Here is a 19,269-nt window from a genome sequence, read left to right as displayed (position 1 = left end):
TGCACACAAAACAGGAGACTATCTTTTATCTTACAAAAGCATTGCAAGTACTTGAAATACATTTATTTAAACATAATGCCTGATAATTGCCATACTTGCAAAACCAAACAAATACAAGTGTACATTCAGAACAGTGCTAATAGGAATGTGGATAACTAAGTCAAAGAATTGAAAGATTTCCAGCACTCATGTAGGAAACATCTTTGCACAAAAAAATGAATGGAATTACACACACAAAAACATTCTCCCTTTCAATCTATACATTTTTCCAAGCTTTTTTTCTCACCCTACTACAACTTCCACTAATCTATTACCACACTAAATAGTGCAACAGCAACACATACTTTCAAAAGTACACCTCATAGGACACACCTATAAAAACTCCACTAACCCCCTTAGCAATGAAGCTGATGCTCCAAAATCACCATTCATATACAAAGCTATGCAATTTAACAGATATATTACCTCTTCCTAGAAATAATTTATTTTGCAAATGTAACTAATCTATTCTTCGAGTGGAATTACTGTGCCATTAACACACATATGTACTCATTTCCTTCTTTCACAATTGCAGTGAAGACCACACTGCTGAAAACCGGTAGTGTCTAAAGTACAAGACAGAAGCCAGAAGAAATATACTCTTTGCATCCAACAAAGTAGGTGCAATACTGCCATGATGTTCTAACTATTACTCAAACACTGTAGTATTCTAGTATTGTAGAACAAACAATTGTATTAATGCTACAGCATTAAATTCAGTATTACTGATTGCACCTCAAAAGGTGCACACTTTGTATTTTTATCTCAACACCAGTATAGTAACACACAAATATGAAAATAGCTTTCCCAACCTGAAGTAACAGCCCATTCAACAATCACACACCTCTGCATACATGCCTACCATAATACTCAGACACTCATGCACAATGCACACATACATTGCACAATGTCCCAACCCAGACTTTCTTTTTTTCTCCAACAGACACCAAAGAATGCCTACCAAAAAGCAACTCCGTAGAAAGCAACGCAGAAATAGAGCAAATCAAAATAAAATTGTACAAAATAGGCATCCGCCTATAGCAGAATTTATACAAGAAATTCAAACAAAACAGCTAATACAGTCAAGCGAAACTAAAGCAGCTTGCAGTAAAGAAACTTTGACTCCTCTTTCAAAATGTAAAACTAAACTGGCAGATGTTAAAAAGACTGCAGCTACCACTAGTGCTAACACTGCACCTATATATCTTGATGTAGCTCCAAGTAAGCATACCAAAGAAATTATTATACAAAAAATGTTCCGCCACAGAGTCCTTCAGAACCTTATAAAAACAGGAGAGAAATCATGCTCAACCCTTAAAACCTATCACAGAACGCGAATCCTGGAAGCTCTCATAGACAGTGCAATCCTTCTCAAAAGGAAATTATTTATTTTACTTTTAAACAGAATGAAACCACTAACAAAACTATCTACTAAACTACAAAAAGGACTTCTCAACAAACAGAATATCAACAAAGATAGCTTTGCAAACATCTGTGCAGGTGAGTGGAGTCACACCACCAGCACATAACCATATTTTAATGAAGAAGCATACAAACACAAGCAAACAAACCCAATTGCCATATATAGCAGTGGACGAGGGTATGAAAAGGTTAATAATACCATGATGGAACAAGAAATGCTGCTCACACAAATATCTCCAGAAAACTTTGCATCAACTCTCCATTCCACTGAACCAATCGGTCCAGTCTACAAATGGCCGTGCACATCAATGTGTAACATTGGCAAAACATCTTTCACATCTTTACGCCGGTTCCTCTATCAATATGTGAAAGGCAAAGACAAATTGAAAATAAAACTATTATAAACTATGGACTCCTGTCCAGTGCGAAAATACACAGGACTACAAGGACATTCATTAGACCTATTTGCAAAATCACCTTCCACCATATCAAAATGATAGGAACAATTTATTCAACTGTAAGAAATCTCGTTCATAAACTGTACTATGCCAAAAGTCCTGCTTTGGCACTGGCCAATTTGAATAACATTCTTGTACATGGTACAGCCAAAGAACTACTCGAAGAAATAGAGCACATCCAGAGAAAATATTTTGGAAGTGAAAGCCACTTACAAAATGCAATAGCTTTAGAACAGACTAGCAACAGCTTTACAGATGGCAACCTTCTACTACACACATACAAAAAAGAAATACTAAAGTTTAAAAGCACATCTGCTGAAGTACCAAACCTTGTGTGTGTTGCTGCGGGACTTTTTAATAAAAATAGCACAAAAACTGTAGACAAAATGCACAAAATAGAAGACAATGAAGATGCCAAGTGGTTCCAATTGGCTCTCTACTTATAGCAGAAAACAAATACGAAATGACTAACCCCTCAATACTTTGCAGATACTGCACTGCAAAACTTGACAACAACCAAATACCTTCATGTGCTATCACTAATAACTTGGAATTATTCCCACTACCAAAATCACTACAACAACTTAACTTGTGTGAGAGCATTATAATTCAAACAGTGCACCCATTTCAAGCAATACTACTCCTTCAACCAAAAACAGCAAAACTACCTCCCTCTGCATTACTAAAAGGCATTCGTGGCAAAGTAGTTTATTTGCCATTAGATCTCAAAGAAAATGTACACACTCTGGGAGTGCAACGGCCAATAGATCAATCTTTGATTATCCTAGCAAATGGCATACCTACAAAAGACAAAAATATCTGACAGCAACTAGTGGATTTATATGAAGTTAAAGAAGCCCTGCAATATCTAAAAGACAGCAATGAATTCTACAAAGAATTAGACAATGAAGATAATCTGAGGGAAACCATCAAAATAATTCAAGACTCATCAGGAACTTGCCAATTTACAACAGAATCCAATATTTTACACCATTATACAATTCACCCATTACACTCTAAAGACACCATAGATGCGGCAAGCCAAAGGATCTCCAATCAGCATATGGGAAAAAAGTGTAGAAGTACAAGCCTTTCCTCTACTCTTTCCCACTGGAAAAGGAGGAAGGTACGATGAAAGAGACACACAAATAACAGCATCAGAATACTGCTCTTTACAAATGTATTCTGAAGCCCCCAGATTCAGACAAAACAAGGAATACATATTCCACCTTCTCTTTGAAAGTGAACTAGCAACTCTATGCTATGGAGTTCCACACACATTGAAATCAGGTACCAATTTTCAAAATATGTCTGCTACACAATAACTGCAAAAATTGCAAGAAAAGGATGAAGTTTTACATTCAAGCATTACAAATCTTTTAGCAAATATGTGTGGTACAAAAGAATACTGGTTCCGACGACATGCAGAAGTACAGTGTCTGACAAGAAACCTTGCCCCACCCACATGGTTTGTGACATTAAGTTGTGCACAATGTGCATGGAAAGATTTGCACAATTTTCGACGCATAGCAAACAAAAACAAAACAAATATAGATATAAAAACACCAGGAGAACTCTTCTCCCTAGATCCTGTAAATGTATCAAGATATTTCCATCATCGCTTTATTGCCATGCTTCACTTCATTTGTAATAAAACAGTGCCTCCCCTCGGAGTAGTGCAACACTTCTTTTGGAGAAAAGAATAACAAGGCAGAGGAGCACCACACATGCATATGCTTTTGTGGATTAAAGATGCTCCTAAATTTGGTCAGGACAGTGATGCTACTGTTTTGCAATTCATTCAGAAATATGTCACTTGTGAAATCCCTTCAAATATTACACATAGTGAACTACATGCCCATATTTTACAATTTCAAAGACACAAGTGTGGAAAGTATTGTCGGCGCAAATATAAAAACAAAGGGAAATACAACACCAAATGCCGCTTTGGTTTCCCTAGACCACTTTCAACAACAGGTCAAGTGAACAACTTCATGTCTTCAGTTAGACATAGGGCCTCATTACAAGGTATGCCGGTAAGTGAAAAACGATGCCGGTATGCTAATACCGGCATCGTCATCCGTTCAGTTGCATTCCGACCCCCAAACCCAGAATGAACGGCACCCTAAACCACGGTTCCATTAACTGCGGCATAGGCGCGTACACGCGCCCCTCCATTGAGTAAATACCGGCATGCCGGTATGAGGGGGGAATCACAACCTACGCATACATGGAAATACCGGCATCATGAACCCGGTAATCACGTGCTGCACGATGCCGGCCACACAGGCATCTCAGACCACCCGCAAACAGTAATCAGGATACAAGGCAGCTGCCACAGGAGCACAGAATCAGTCAATGTAGGCTGAGCCAGTATAAACTGAGCACACCTACACACAACAACCCTTCCCACACCAAAATGCCCCAAGTATCAGTTGCAACCATGGCACTGTTGGACATGCCTATACTGCTCCAACAACAGCAACTACAGCAACAACTGACACAGCAGCAACAATAGGCAGCACAGAGGAGACGCAGGAGGAGAAGGAGGGTGAGACAGGGCCAGCAATTACCACCAGCGCAGACACCAGTGCCTTGTAGGCAGCCACCAATCCCTCGCACCAGACCCAGCCCATCCAACCAAACCCCTGGCACATCCACACCCTATACCGGTTGGACTGTGACACCATCACCACCATAGTGTACATGATACATTTTCATCCACGTATAAATACGCACTGCCATCCCCCCACCACCAAGGGTGCTGTCTGTGCTACACTACCTGTCCGCAGGCACCTACGGGCCAGCTGCATGGCAGTTCACAACCACCATCTACACGTATGCTGAACCAAGTGCACGATGCCCTCATGAAGCACACAGGCAGCCATGAATCCCCATCACGGACTGGCCAGGATATACCCAAAACCAAAGTATGCTTCCATGCACTGCCATGCATGCCCAAATTCGTAGGTGCCATCGACTGCACCCATGTAGAATAGTAATATTCCCATAACATAGAGGCTGTGTCCCGCAATCACAAGCAATACCACTCCCTCAATGTGCAAATGGCATGTGACTCAAGCAGGATCATCACCCATTGCTGTCCCCGAATCCCTGGATCCAAACATGATGCCATGGTACTGCGCAAGTCAACCCTACACCATCACATGCCGCAACATGCTGGACCACGTGCCTGGCAGCTTGCTGAGTCGAACCACAAGGCCATGGCCATGCTGTGGGGTACTGATGTGTGCGGATGCAGTAGGGGGGTTGGCCCACTGCACCAGGGTGGGAAAGGTGTGTGTGCGAAATCACACCAGTGCGCCAATAGCCACTGACTTGGGAATGCATGCAGAGGCAAACACTCCTCACCTGAACCAGCCGAAGGGAACAGGACACATCACTGTGCCACACATCCCAAATGATGCATACGGATGAAAATATGTAAGAGGCACAACCAGGGCAGCATGGTGTTGGCAAGCAATGCATGATTGAATGGGATGGCAACTACGCAATGCGGGTAGTCTGACCATGCATAGCAAACAATATCCCTCATGAATCTCCAGACTACACATTGTCGCAATACCGCAGCACATGACCCTCAGCATGCAGGAATAGACCCTGTATCTTCCATTCAATCCCATCCAGTGTACCACATCCCATTACAGTATACATTGCATCTAGGTGACCATTTCCTACACGTACTGGGACATGTGCATGCCCACATCAAGTAGCTGCTGACATGACTGTGCTCCCTGAAGGTGGTAGTTCTGAGCAACACATACCGATTTGTCTCCACCTGCAGGTGATGGAGGACATCCCTTGAGGCCTTGGATACTTACCCCTGTGCGTAACCCGCAGAACTGCCATGAAGAGGAGTACAGTTGTGTGCACACTTGTACCCGTGTAGACATTGAGCCGGCCTTTGGCCGGCTGAAGGTGCATTTCCGCAGCATAACCAGGCCTGGTGGGGCACTCCCATGTAGGCCGGAGAAGGTGGCACAGATCACCATGGCCTGTGTCATGCTGCACAACATGTGCGTCTGAAGGAATGTAACACTGCCACCTCACATTCACAGGCATGGCCTGGGTGAGGATGAAGGGGATGGAGACAGAGGTGAAGGAGTCCCCCTGCCAGTATGTGCTGCACAGGATAGACATGCTGTATGCCAATGCAAAATATACACAATCCATAGAAACGCATGGACGATGTGAGTAATGTGTCTACGACACACTGAATCAGGACATGCACACCTTGATGTTCCCAATTGGCCCACTGTACACCAAACAAAATGAATGCACATGTCTGAAAAGAATGAAATCCAAACAATGATATGCTTGCACACTATGGTGTATTTCAATCAAACGTGATGTGGCGGACATAATACCCTCAAAACACCCCTGTGAACTCCCTCTACCCACCTCACAAACCCTCAAAACACCCCTGTGAACTCCCTCTCCCACCCCACAAACCCTCAAAACACCCCTGTGAACTCCCTCTCCCACCACACAAACCCTCAAAACACCCCTGTGAACTCCTTCTCCCACCCCACAAACCCTCAAAACACCCCTGTCAACTCCCTCTCCCACCCCACAGATGCAAAGTGTCCCCATATGTGCAATAAACCGTGCTCCCTTCCCCAATGTGGTTCTCCACAATGTCCGTGCATTCACTTCTTTGAAAGTTTTAGTTTGGGGGTGCCATGGCTGACCGTCGTGCGCTCCTCCTCATCAGACGCACTGGACTGGATTGCGACGAGGTGGTAGGGGTAGCTGTTGCGGAGGTATCTATTGTCAATCCACTGTCTGTGGCAAGGTGTGTCCGCTGCATCTGAGCGTTACCTGCAAGGAGGGCCTCTGTCAGTGACCCCATGCACTCCCTGAAGGCACGCGTAGATGCCTCCAATGCAGCAGTATTGGCTGCAATAGCCGTTACAATGGTACTCATGGCCTCTTTCCCTGCTTCTACCTGCTAGTGCATGATTTGGAGCATGGACTCATGCCGGGCCTCTACCCTTGTCAGGCGGGACTCCAACGAGGTGTCGTCCGCAGGTGTGCTGGTTGCTGGCCGGGTGGAGGAATGCAGAGTGGTGGCTTGCAGAGTGGTGGCTGGCAGGGTGGTGGTTGGCAGGGTGGTGGCTGGCCGGGTGGAGGAAGGGAGAGTGGTGGCTTGCAGAGTGGTGGCTGGCAAGGTGGTGGCTGGCAAGGTGGTGGCTGGCAGGGTGGTGGCTGGCAGGGTGGTGGAAGGCGCCTGCGCGGAGCCCTCGTCCGGGGCACTGTCCTCAAACAGCACATAGTCTGATTCCCCGAGGTCAGAGTCATGTAGACAGGGATCATTGAGGCACTCAGACTATGCAAGAGGTTGGGGGCTGGCAATGTGGCTTGTGGTGGGTGTGCCAGACATCAAATCTGCATCATCTTCCACCTCTGTGGACACAACGTCCCTGGTGGCTGGCGGCACGGCTCCCACTGTTGTGGTTCTCTGTTGTTGTACAGTGGGTGCAGGTGTCCCCTGCAGGGTTGGTGCCTTGCGTGGCACACTGGCTTTGGCAGATGTAATCTCCTTGGCCTGGTGGGTTGCGGTGGCCCAGGTCCCCTTGCGTGCACTGGACGTGCTTGCACCCCTGTCCAGTGGTCCACCTTCATCATCGGTGCCTGGGGGATAGAAGAGATGCAGGTCATCAGTGATGTTGTCAAATGGCAGCTATGATGAATTGCGTGGGATATGTTCATGCATTCAGCCATCATTTCATTTCTGGGTTGTTGCTTTAAGTGTACTGAGGGGGTATGTGGGGAATCAATGCAGGGCTGGTGGGGTAGCATTAGTTTGGTCTCTGTGTGGTGGGTGCATGGGCATGGTTGGGTCATGTGGCACCTCTGTTGGGATTGGGGTCGTCACTCAGCGTCCATGTGGTGCAGGGAGTGACAATGATTATTCTATGGATATGTTGATGCATCACCTTGCCCACTCTAACTTCCCCATCAGTTGGGCCACATCATGTGTCGTAATACGTGGTTGTGATGGTACACTCACCTTCCTCTGTGGTGATTGCTGCGCCGGCCTCCTGATCTCCGATCCCCTCAATGGATTCAGGGTCGATGAAACCACTTGCCCTCTCCTCCCATGGCATCAATTTGACTGGGGAGTGTGGGCCACCGCCTGTCGCCATTGCGGCATTCCGGTTCTCCGACAGGATCCTCCGGACACGGAGGCGGAGGTCGTCCCAGCGCTTCTGGCAGTCACGCACACTCCTTGGGGCGCTCCCCACTGCTGACACCCTCTGAGCGACCTCAAGCCGGACCTCTTTTTTGCGGGTTTGGGCCGCATGCTTTAGGTCTGTGCTGCGGATTATGTCAGCATGCTCTTCCAGGGTGTTGGCGAGCATGGTGAGCTCAGCGTCCGGGAAACGCTGCTTCCTCGTCCTCTGGGTGGATTTCCTGCTGGCCTTGGACATGATGATGCTATTCTGACACACGACAACACGGGAGGAGTGGTGGTTATGGAGGATTGCAATGGATTGTGTTTTTAAAGATGGCCGCCGGCCCATTTCCCGTTCCTGCGCGATGACGTAATTTCCGGGTCCGGTTTTGCGAACACGGTGATTCTGTGCCGGAGTTACCATGCCAGTTTTTAGTGGTTCATTGAAGGCGGTTACGGAGTGGACGCAAGCCACAATGCCGGTATAGGGGGGCTGGTGGGCCGTTACCTGGATGGCGTTTTTTCCACTGCCGGCATGGGGGGACGCGCATGCTCGCGCACTCGTGATCGGCCGCTGTTAGCGGGTTCTTGAGTGCACGGACACGCACTTCCCGCCATGCCGGTAATTGAGCCGGAATTTCAGGGCAACTCGTAATGTGGCCCATAGTGTCAAAGGTAAATCACCTAAGAACACATACTGCATAAAAAGAACAGAAGGATCAAAGTACATCAATGATTACAATGCAATCATTGCCCTCCCATAGAATACAAATATAGATGTGCAATACATAGCAGACAATTCCACTGCAGTTGCACGATATGTCACAGCCTACTTAACCAATGCTTAGGCATTAAAATACTCTCCCATAGAAAATGTGGCTGCTACGAAGCCGAAGACGGTTTAACAGGTGCTGCCTTGTATGGAAAATCTGAAAATATAGTATGGCTAAGCCTTAGTCCTCTTAAATCCAGAAAAAGAGTTCTCAAATCATATGAAGACATAGAAACAATAGCCAAAAATGATCCCCACAGCGAAGACATTTTGAAAAACAACTTACTAGATACATACACCCAAACAGGAGTGCCGCTTTGGAAACCATGTGTCTATACCATGTAGCCCAAAACTTCACATACAAAAATAATATTAAACCAGATGAGAAGAAAGGTAGATACAGAGTCGAAAATTGTGAAGGCAGCCTAGTGAAACTTACCAAACAAAGCTTAATTAATCATATGAAATTGCCATTACAAACTCCTCAACATAAAGAACTGTATTACATGTCCCTACTACAACGTTTTATACCATGGAGAAAAGAAGAAGATTTATTAGATACCCATGTTTTCTATGAAGATGCTTTCAAAGCAAATGAAAGCACTATAACAGACATAAACATTATGCAGTACAAAACAATGTTAGAAAATGAACAGCAACAAGAAGAAGAACTCCAGGCACAACTAAATATAGACACTCCTGACAGCGGTCAACCTTCTCTAACAGGAAGCTAAGAACCACGTGGACAGCCACTCAAAGCAAATGCAGCTGAATTAGCATGACTGAAGTAGGAAACACCATGTACCGGTATGTACCGGTATGAAGGGTCTACAGAAAACTTTGCTATACTCAAATCACAATTAAACAATGAACAGCGTAGCATTTTCCTAAAAATAAAAGAAAACAAATTTAACATGGTATGCAGCACGAAACTAAAACTTGTACCTGCCAAGACTACAAACCTATACTGCAATATGTGAGTGGTCAAGCTGGTTTAGGGAAAACATTCTTAATAAAAATCATCAGCAAGTTCCTCCAACAATTGACAAACAACAAACTGTCAGCTGTTGTAACTGCTCTCATGGGTTTAGCTGCCTACAACATAGGTGGGGTCACTTTACACCAATTACTACTCCTTCAAGTAGTACACCAAAACAAATTAGACTACTACAAACATTCTACAGGAGCTGCAATGGAACTGTGCAGAGTTTTGAAACAAATGAAAATGCTGCTAATAGATGAGGTGAGTATGGTCTCCAACCTAATGTTGGCTTTGATTCACCTCAGATTACAAGAGGACCTCAAAACCGACTACTAAGAGCTCTTTGGAGGAAAACAAAGTACTGTTTTTGGAGATCTTCTTCAATTAACACAAGTTAAAGGTGAACCTATTTCTAAAACCTTAGGGTACAAACTATGCCATAAAACTCTTGGCAGTATAGGAAATGTCAATCTTTCGCAATATTTCCAATACAAAGAATTAACTGAAAACATGAGTCAGTCTGCAGACCTCACTTACGCCAACATTTTGAAAAGTATTCAGATTGGTGTACTGTCAAAGGAAGTACAGAGTATCTTGAATACCAGATGCATCCATAACCTATATGGCCATAACTCATGTGCTACTGATGTCATAGAACAATTAGCACACAAAAATGTAAACTGTATGTCCTTGATGCCAACTCTTGCAAGCTGTGTACAATTCAATGAAACAATGTTGAAAAAAGAAATGCAACCAATAGTTCAAATTTGCTCCACAGACAAACTGGACGTGCACGGTATGACACTACCCATGTGTGAACAAGCCACAGCTCGACGAAATACCTCAGAAAACATGAGTCAGTCTGCAGACCTCACTTACGCCAACATTTTGAAAAGTATTCAGATTGGTGTACTGTCAAAGGAAGTACAGAGTATCTTGAATACCAGATGCATCCATAACCTATATGGCCATAACTCATGTGCTACTGATGTCATAGAACAATTAGCACACAAAAATGTAAACTGTATGTCCTTGATGCCAACTCTTGCAAGCTGTGTACAATTCAATGAAACAATGTTGAAAAAAGAAATGCAACCAATAGTTCAAATTTGCTCCACAGACAAACTGGACGTGCACGGTATGACACTACCCATGTGTGAACAAGCCACAGCTCGACGAAATACCTCAGAAAACTCTATCTCTAGAACAGCTGGTTTAGAGAAAATATTAAAATTATCTTTAAAATGTAGAGTAATGCTCAAACGTAAACTTGATGTGGGGCAAGGACTGGTTAATGGAGCACTTGGTACAGTTGTTGGCTTACAAACATACCCACCTGACAACAACATTCAGTTTGACAAACAGTCAGAGGTTAAAAGGATAGGACACTCAACAGCCTGAATCCTTCTTTTCAAAGACATCTATGTACGCAGAGAACAATTTTTTATATCTCTAGCATACTCAGTCACCATTCATAAATCACAAGGTCTTACCCATGATCAAGCATTGATAGATATTGGCAGCACAGCGTTTAATGAAGGCATGAGCTATGTAGCACTATCATGCCTACATACAATTGAAGGACTATTTCTAGTCAACTTTGATGCAAGTAAAGTAAACGCTGATATTCCTTGCATTCTAGAATACAATAGACTATGTGCACTCTAAGCACCCCATCTCAAAACCTATCCTGTTCCTCAAAAAGCAAAAGTCTGTAAAAGAAAACTAGTTCAGACTCAAATTATACAGGATCTCACAACCATACCTCCAAAGAAAATAAAAGAAGCTAATGCTTTATCAATGACCACAACCAAAGAAGGATCTACTGCACAAACAAAACCAACTACCTCTTCAAAGAAACAATGCACATTTCCAACAAACTACTAACATTTTCAAATACAACTGGTGTAAATTGCTATGCAAATGTGGCAATCAATATACTATTCCAATTGCCACCAATTATTGAAAACATTTACTTAAACGGCACAGACCAATTATGTTTACAAATGTTAGTCCTTCACAGAAATGCAACCAACAAACCTGACAACACTTACAGTGTTTCTGGAATAAGGCAGGAATTGACTACTGTACTAGAATGGTCAGATTCACTATAAACACACAAGAAGATCCACAAGAATTTCTAATGTACTTACTACAAGTACTAGAAAACAAAAACATACCTATAAATGAAATCTTCCAGATTTCATACATATGGAAACAAACATGCAATCTCTGCAACCATGTGACACAGGAAGAATTCCCTAATGATCGCTTTGTGTATGTATCCATACCTAACTGGGACTCCATTGAATTTCAGAAACCTGTACAAAATGCAAACCATAGCAGATTATGTACTACTTGCAATTTTGATAATCGTTCCACGTTATAAATACAGTCACATAGTGAATACGTAATAGTAATGCTTTTGTGTTACAATGCAGATGGTACCAAAAGAAACTGCACGCTGACTGGATTCACACATAGACAAGTATCCCTTGGATAGAAAACCTTCATAACAGTAGGCATAATCTACAACGCAGGAGCCACAACCAATGCAGGTCACCATTACTCTAAAACAAAGATTACCAGCACATTTTGTAAATGCTTACTTAATATTCTTAAAACCAAAATGTATTCACTACTCTAAGTATAAACATCTGCAAAATGTCCTCCATAACCTTTAAATCCATAAACTAATAGAATAAGACAACCGCTATCTAACAGTAAAAAACTATAAACAGTTAGAATACACCAACTGGTATCTAACTACAACCATACAACTGCAATATACATTTTTCTAAGGAAACCCATCAGCACTTATTACATATAAAAATACCCTCAACAACTTCAACAGTTAGAATACGCCAACAGGTATCTAACTTCCCCAAAATTCTGCAACAACCAAACAGATAAAGGAATACTGCTAAAATGCAACAAGAAATAAATAGTTAGAATACGCCAACAGGTATCTAACTGCCTCAAATTTCTGCAACAACCAAACAGATAAATGAATACTGCTAAAATGCAACAAGAAATAAACAATTAGAATACACCAACTGCTATCTAAGTACAACAATAGTACCACCACTTCCAAACCAAAAACCATACACCTATTCAATTCTTCCTACTGAAATCAACCACTGCAAAATATTGTACCATAAAACCAAAAACCATAAACCTATTCAATTCCTCCTACTGAAATCAACCACCGAAAAATATTGTACCTTAACGTAGAAAGATTTTTTTTAATCCTGCATGTTTTTTTTTTCCCACAGACCCAATGATTTTACGAACAAACACAGGAACAGGGCAAATTGCACAGTAGAATGGTTTGAGGCATAGTGCTTGTAAAGTACTAACTATGAGGGTCGACAAAGTACAGAAATGTCTACTACACAGTGCAATAACTCTTTACAAACTACTTTAACTAACATGTGATCTTTTCTTTTATCACAGAGAATGAAAAAACAATGTCTGCTCCAATTTCCCATACCATGAAAAAACTGCATGCAACCTCAACAAAGAAAACCATAAGTATGCAATGATTTGAGTCACAAACACTGCAACAAAATACACACATAAAAGCAAAAACCTGACCACTCACCACAACCCAAAATGTTTGCTGGCATGGGTGTCTTATGCTGCGGTGGTTGTGACCAGTGGCTACAGTCTTGGGTGCATGGTGTGAACAAAACACTGCATACAACCTCAGCAAAGCAAACAGTAGGTATACAATGACTGGAGTCACAACCACTGCAACATAACACGCCCATGCAAGTGAACACCTGACCACTAACTACAACCCAAAATGCCTACAGTCTTAGGTACCAGATTCTGAACACAATCCAACAAACCAACTGCCACACACCATGTCCACTGTACTATAAATGCGATTACACTACTGGCAACCAGTACACACATGTTTGAAAGCATACCCCCTTTATAGCCCACATACCACACTCAAAATGTTTGCTTGCGTGGGTGTGTCATGCAAGCAAATACCTGCCAACTGACCACAACCCAAAACATAACACAACCACCTCAAACCCTATCCACTTCACTTGACATACTAAGACAGTACTTGCAGCCAATACTCTTCAATGCATGCCCTCTCAACCCAATGCTCAACTAACTACCCAAAAACAATACATCAGAGCATAATAAAATATTCAGTAGTGCGGTCAGTGGTTGGTATGTCCGCGAACAGCCGTGGTGACCGCGCACACCACAATCATATCACGAGCTTGTTCCACCTAAACAAATACATCATTTGACCCATCTCTCACTCCCCAACCCTCTCCAGCCACTCTTCCACACCTACACACTCCCCAAAATAGATTTCTGCTCTATTCCACGTCGCTCTGTCGGCGAATCCAACATGGCAGGCGAAACGTAGGCCCTCTGGCCAATCAGTGTCCTGTCCGCGGACCGAACAGGGAAGTGTGTCCGTGGAGCAGACCCAGATATCACTAATTGTTATGGACCTACTTTTTGGTCATTTTAAAAAAAAATACTGGACTGATTTCCACCTAAAGCACACTTTCGACATCAAGCCGCCGCTCCAGCCACAAATTTGGTGAAAATCCATTCCAGCAGTTTCGACTGGAGGTGTGAGCAAAGTTTTTCTCCATTCAGTCTATGGGAACAAAAGAAATTTTGGGCCCCCCCCCATAACTTTGCCCCCCCTTGACCAAACCTCACCCCCTTGACCAAACCTCACCAAACATTGCAAACAAAACTCAGAGCGGGCCATATACTTTTTTTTGTAAAGTTTGGTGAGGATTCGTCCATCCAGAGGGAGCGAAGTTATAAGCCGCCCAAAAAGTATTCTTCCTATGGGATTATCAACTTAACCATAATTGCAGGGCCGCTACCGTAGGCCATATAATATAAGCATTGGCAATAGCCGTTACAAAATGGCAACCATGCTTACTAACTGCGAGGTACCGAGCACAGGCAGAAATGAAAACGGAAAAGGGACAAACACAGACTGCAGAACCATAGAGTTGGGAATTTGTGGGAATATATACACAATGTCTTAGAGCACTCACTTGTACGTGAACAAGCAGCAAGCAGGCTGTGAAACGCGTTGTACCGTGTTTTTTCTAATTTTTGGCTGATGCCTTAATAAAACTGGACTTTTCAAAAAGATAAAATTATTGTCTTTTAATCAAGGACGAAGCCCTATCCTGGGGAGTACCTCACTGTCCGGAGTGCCATCCTCATTAGGGGAAAAAAAGGAGTAATTTTCCCCTTTCTTTGCAATATATATATATATAGTTATTACATTGTACAGTTTTTTTTAAACCAGGTGTTCCTCTGCTACAGGTTAGTTAAATGGGCTTCCTTGTCACTAGTTCAATGCACCATTATCGCACCTACTTTATTAGTCTGCACACCCAAACCTTGACTTAACTATGTGCACTAATTAATGTTGGCTCTAAAGTTTGAATCACAAATACTGTAGTGTACGTTTCCATGACTGAATACCATTTGCTTTCTATCCAAGCCCTGTGAATAGCCTTAAGGGTCGGACTCTTCCCATCACATTGCATCAGTTGGACATTTGGAAGCCCATGTGAGTGAGCTCATCTGCATCACCCCCCAAGCAGCATGTCAAACAAACCCTTTTGAAACATTATACAACTTCTTACAAGTGACACAGAGACGTACAGGCCGATTCATGGAATAATTAGCGCGGCGCAAGTGGGCAAAAACGTGCGAATCGCAGTGGAATAGCGAAAATCGCAGTGCAAGTGCGAAAATCGCACGAAAAGCAGCGCACGCCGATTCATGGAAGTCCGTGCGCGAGAAAACCAGCGGGTGTGCGATAAAAAAGTGTGCCGCGCACGTTGGCGCACAGGCCATCTAACAGCGTGCGCCAGGTCACAGCGAAAATCGCACAGGCCACAGCGAAATTCGCACATAGCGCGGCGCACGCAACAAAAGTAGGCGGAACACGGGCGTAACACTCGGAATGGGGAACAACTTGCAAAAACGTGGGTGTCACGGGGGAAGTACAGGGCACAAGTGCGCGGAACGCCCACACGCTCGCCTACAACACGTATTCATGGAATAGAATAGGGCAAAAAAGCGCACGCTCAAACCAGCGCACAGGCACAAACACGACCACCACAAGAAAGCAGGCGGTAGCGTCTCTGCGGCTGTAAGAAATGTGCGCCAAAAGGTGCGCCAACAAATAGCACCTATATACTGCCATGATGAATGTCCTATACTGTGGCCCTCCAGGACAAATGACGTGCAAAGGAGTACCCACAAACACGGACACCCGCTGACAAAAAATACGTGTGCGTGTATACCGGGGTGCGCGGGAAGTCTCACACGCGATTTCAGCAGGGTACAACTTCACGCGATCGGGCCTGGGGGAGCGGGCTATGTGTATTTCAGGGGTTCGCGTGAAGTTTTTCACGCGATCGGGCCTGGGGGAGCGGGCTACGTGTATTACAGGGGTTTGCGTGATGTTTTTCACGCGATCGGGCCTGGGGGAGCGGGCTACGTGTATTACAGGGGTTCACGTGAAGTTTCTCACGCGATCGGGCCTGGGGGAGCGGGCTACGTGTATTACAGGGGTTCGCGTGAAGTTTCTCACGCGATCGGGCCTGGGGGAGCGGGCTACGTGTATTTCAGGGGTTCGCGTGAAGTTTTTCACGCGATCGGGCCTGGGGGAGCGGGCTACGTGTATTACAGGGGTTCGCGTGAAGTTTTTCACGCGATCGGGCCTGGGGGAGCGGGCTACGTGTATTTCAGGGGTTCGCGTGAAGTTTTTCACGCGATTAGCCAGGGTACGTGTATTTCAGGGGTGCGCGGGAAGTTCCACACGCGAATATACTGGGCGCGTGTATTTCAGGGGTGCGCGGGAAGTTCCACACGCGAATAGCCTGGGCGCGTGTATTTCAGGGGTGCGCGGGAAGTTCCACACGCGAATAGCCTGGGCGCGTGTATTTCAGGGGTGCGCGGGAAGTTCCACACGCGAATAGCCTGGGCGCGTGTATTTCAGGGGTGCGCGGGAATTATCACACGCGATTTGGCTTGGTACGTGTATTACAGGGGTGCGTGGGAAGTTACACACGCGATTAGGCTGGGTGGGTCCTCACAGGTTTTCCCTGTACACCCTCCACGGGCCCTGCAGGCATCCCACAAAACAGGGGACTACCCTGCACACCTGCTCATGTCTCCCACCACCCCCACCCCCCACCATCCAAGGGCACCCTCCACCAGGCCCCCACTCATGTCTCCCACCACCCCCACCCCCCAGCAGTGCAGGGGCAGCCTCCACCAGGCACCCACTCATGTCCCCTATCACCCCCACCCCCCCGCCACCAGGGGCACCCTCCACCAGGCCCCCACTCATGTCTCCCACCACCCCCACCCCCCAGCAGTGCAGGGGCACCCTCCACCAGGCCCCCACTCATGTCCCCTATCACCCCCACCCCCCCAGTCACCAGGGGCACCCTCCACCAGGCCCCCACTCATGTCTCCCACCACCCCCACCCCCCCAGTCACCAGGGGCGCCCTCCACCAGGCCCCCACTCATGTCTCCCACCACCCCCACCCCCCAGCAGTGCAGGGGCAGCCTCCACCAGGCCCCCACCCATGTCTCCCACCACCCCCACCCCCCAGCAGTGCAGGGGCAGCCCCCACCAGGCCCCCACTCATGTCCCCTATCACCCCCACCCCCCCAGTCACCAGGGGCACCCTCCACCAGGCCCCCACTCATGTATCCCACCACCCCCACCCCCCCCAGTCACCAGGGGCACCCTCCACCAGGCCCCCACTCATGTCTCCCACCACCCCCACCCCCCAGCAGTGCAGGGGCAGCCTCCACCAGGCACCCACTCATGTCCCCTATCACCCCCACCCCCCCGCCACCAGGGGCACCCTCCACCAGGCCCCCACTCATGTCCCCTATCACCCCCACCCCCCCAGTCACCAGGGGCACCCTCCACCAGGCCCCCACTCATGTCTCCCATCACCCCCACCCCCCCAGTCACCAGGGGCACCCTCCACCAGGCCCCCACTCATGTCTCCCACCACCCCCACCCCCCAGCAGTGCAGGGGCAGCCTCCATCAGGCCCCCACCCATGTCTCCCACCACCCCCACCCCCCAGCAGTGCAGGGGCAGCCCCCACCAGGCCCCCACTCATGTCCCCTATCACCCCCACCCCCCCAGTCACCAGGGGCACCCTCCACCAGGCCCCCACTCATGTCTCCCACCACCCCCACCCCCCCAGTCACCAGGGGCACCCTCCACCAGGCCCCCACTCATGTCTCCCACCACCCCCACCCCCCAGCAGTGCAGGGGCAGCCTCCACCAGGCACCCACTCATGTCCCCTATCACCTCCACCCCCCGCCACCAGGGGCACCCTCCACCAGGCCCCCACTCATGTCTCCCACCACCCCCACCCCCCAGCAGTGCAGGGGCAGCCTCCACCAGGCCCCCACTCATGTCCCCTATCACCCCCACCCCCCCAGTCACCAGGGGCACCCTCCACCAGGCCCCCACTCATGTCTCCCACCACCCCCACCCCCCCAGTCACCAGGGGCACCCTCCACCAGGCCCCCACTCATGTCTCCCACCACCCCCACCCCCCAGCAGTGCAGGGGCAGCCTCCACCAGGCCCCCACCCATGTCTCCCACCACCCCCACCCCCCAGCAGTGCAGGGGCAGCCCCCACCAGGCCCCCACTCATGTCCCCTATCACCCCCACCCCCCAGTCACCAGGGGCACCCTCCACCAGGCCCCCACTCATGTCTCCCACCACCCCCACCCCCCCAGTCACCAGGGGCACCCTCCACCAGGCCCCCACTCATGTCTCCCACCACCCCCACCCCCCAGCAGTGCAGGGGCAGCCTCCACCAGGCCCCCACTCATGTCCCCTATCACCCCCACCCCCCAGTCACCAGGGGCACCCTCCACCAGGCCCCCACTCATGTCTCCCACCACCCCCACCCCCCCAGTCACCAGGGGCACCCTCCACCAGGCCCCCACTCATGTCTCCCACCACCCCCACCCCCCAGCAGTGCAGGGGCAGCCTCCACCAGGCCCCCACCCATGTCTCCCACCACCCCCACCCCCCAGCAGTGCAGGGGCAGCCTCCACCAGGCCCCCACCCATGTCCCCCTGCCCCCAGGTCCTGACGATACACAATCATGGCAGTAATGGGCAGCATACCCAGCACAAACACCCAGGCAAGGATTGCATCCACCCACATAGTGAATGCAATTACATGACACAACCCCAATGGCAAGTATGTAAATGAACACATGTCCGTCACACACACATACACAATGGCTGCAAGTGAATGTCAAAACCCATATCATGACATGTATGAAACCAAAGACAAAATAACACAAGTGGAAGTAAAAATAAAAAAT

General features: G+C 47.1%; 1 long non-coding RNA gene across 1 annotated transcript in view; it reads right to left on the bottom strand.

Moving 5' to 3' along the window:
- LOC138510422 (uncharacterized) overlaps positions 1–19,269 on the bottom strand; it is a 140,632-nt gene that overhangs the window by 36,623 nt on the left and 84,740 nt on the right. The window lies entirely within an intron of this gene.

The sequence above is a fragment of the Ambystoma mexicanum genome, chromosome 6p, assembly GCF_040938575.1.
Source record: "Ambystoma mexicanum isolate Mex_15411 chromosome 6p, UKY_AmexF1_1, whole genome shotgun sequence".
NCBI classification, from domain to species: Eukaryota; Metazoa; Chordata; class Amphibia; order Caudata; family Ambystomatidae; genus Ambystoma; species Ambystoma mexicanum.
The sequence above is the reverse complement of the archived record's forward strand: the minus strand, read 5'-3'. Positions and strand labels throughout refer to the sequence as shown.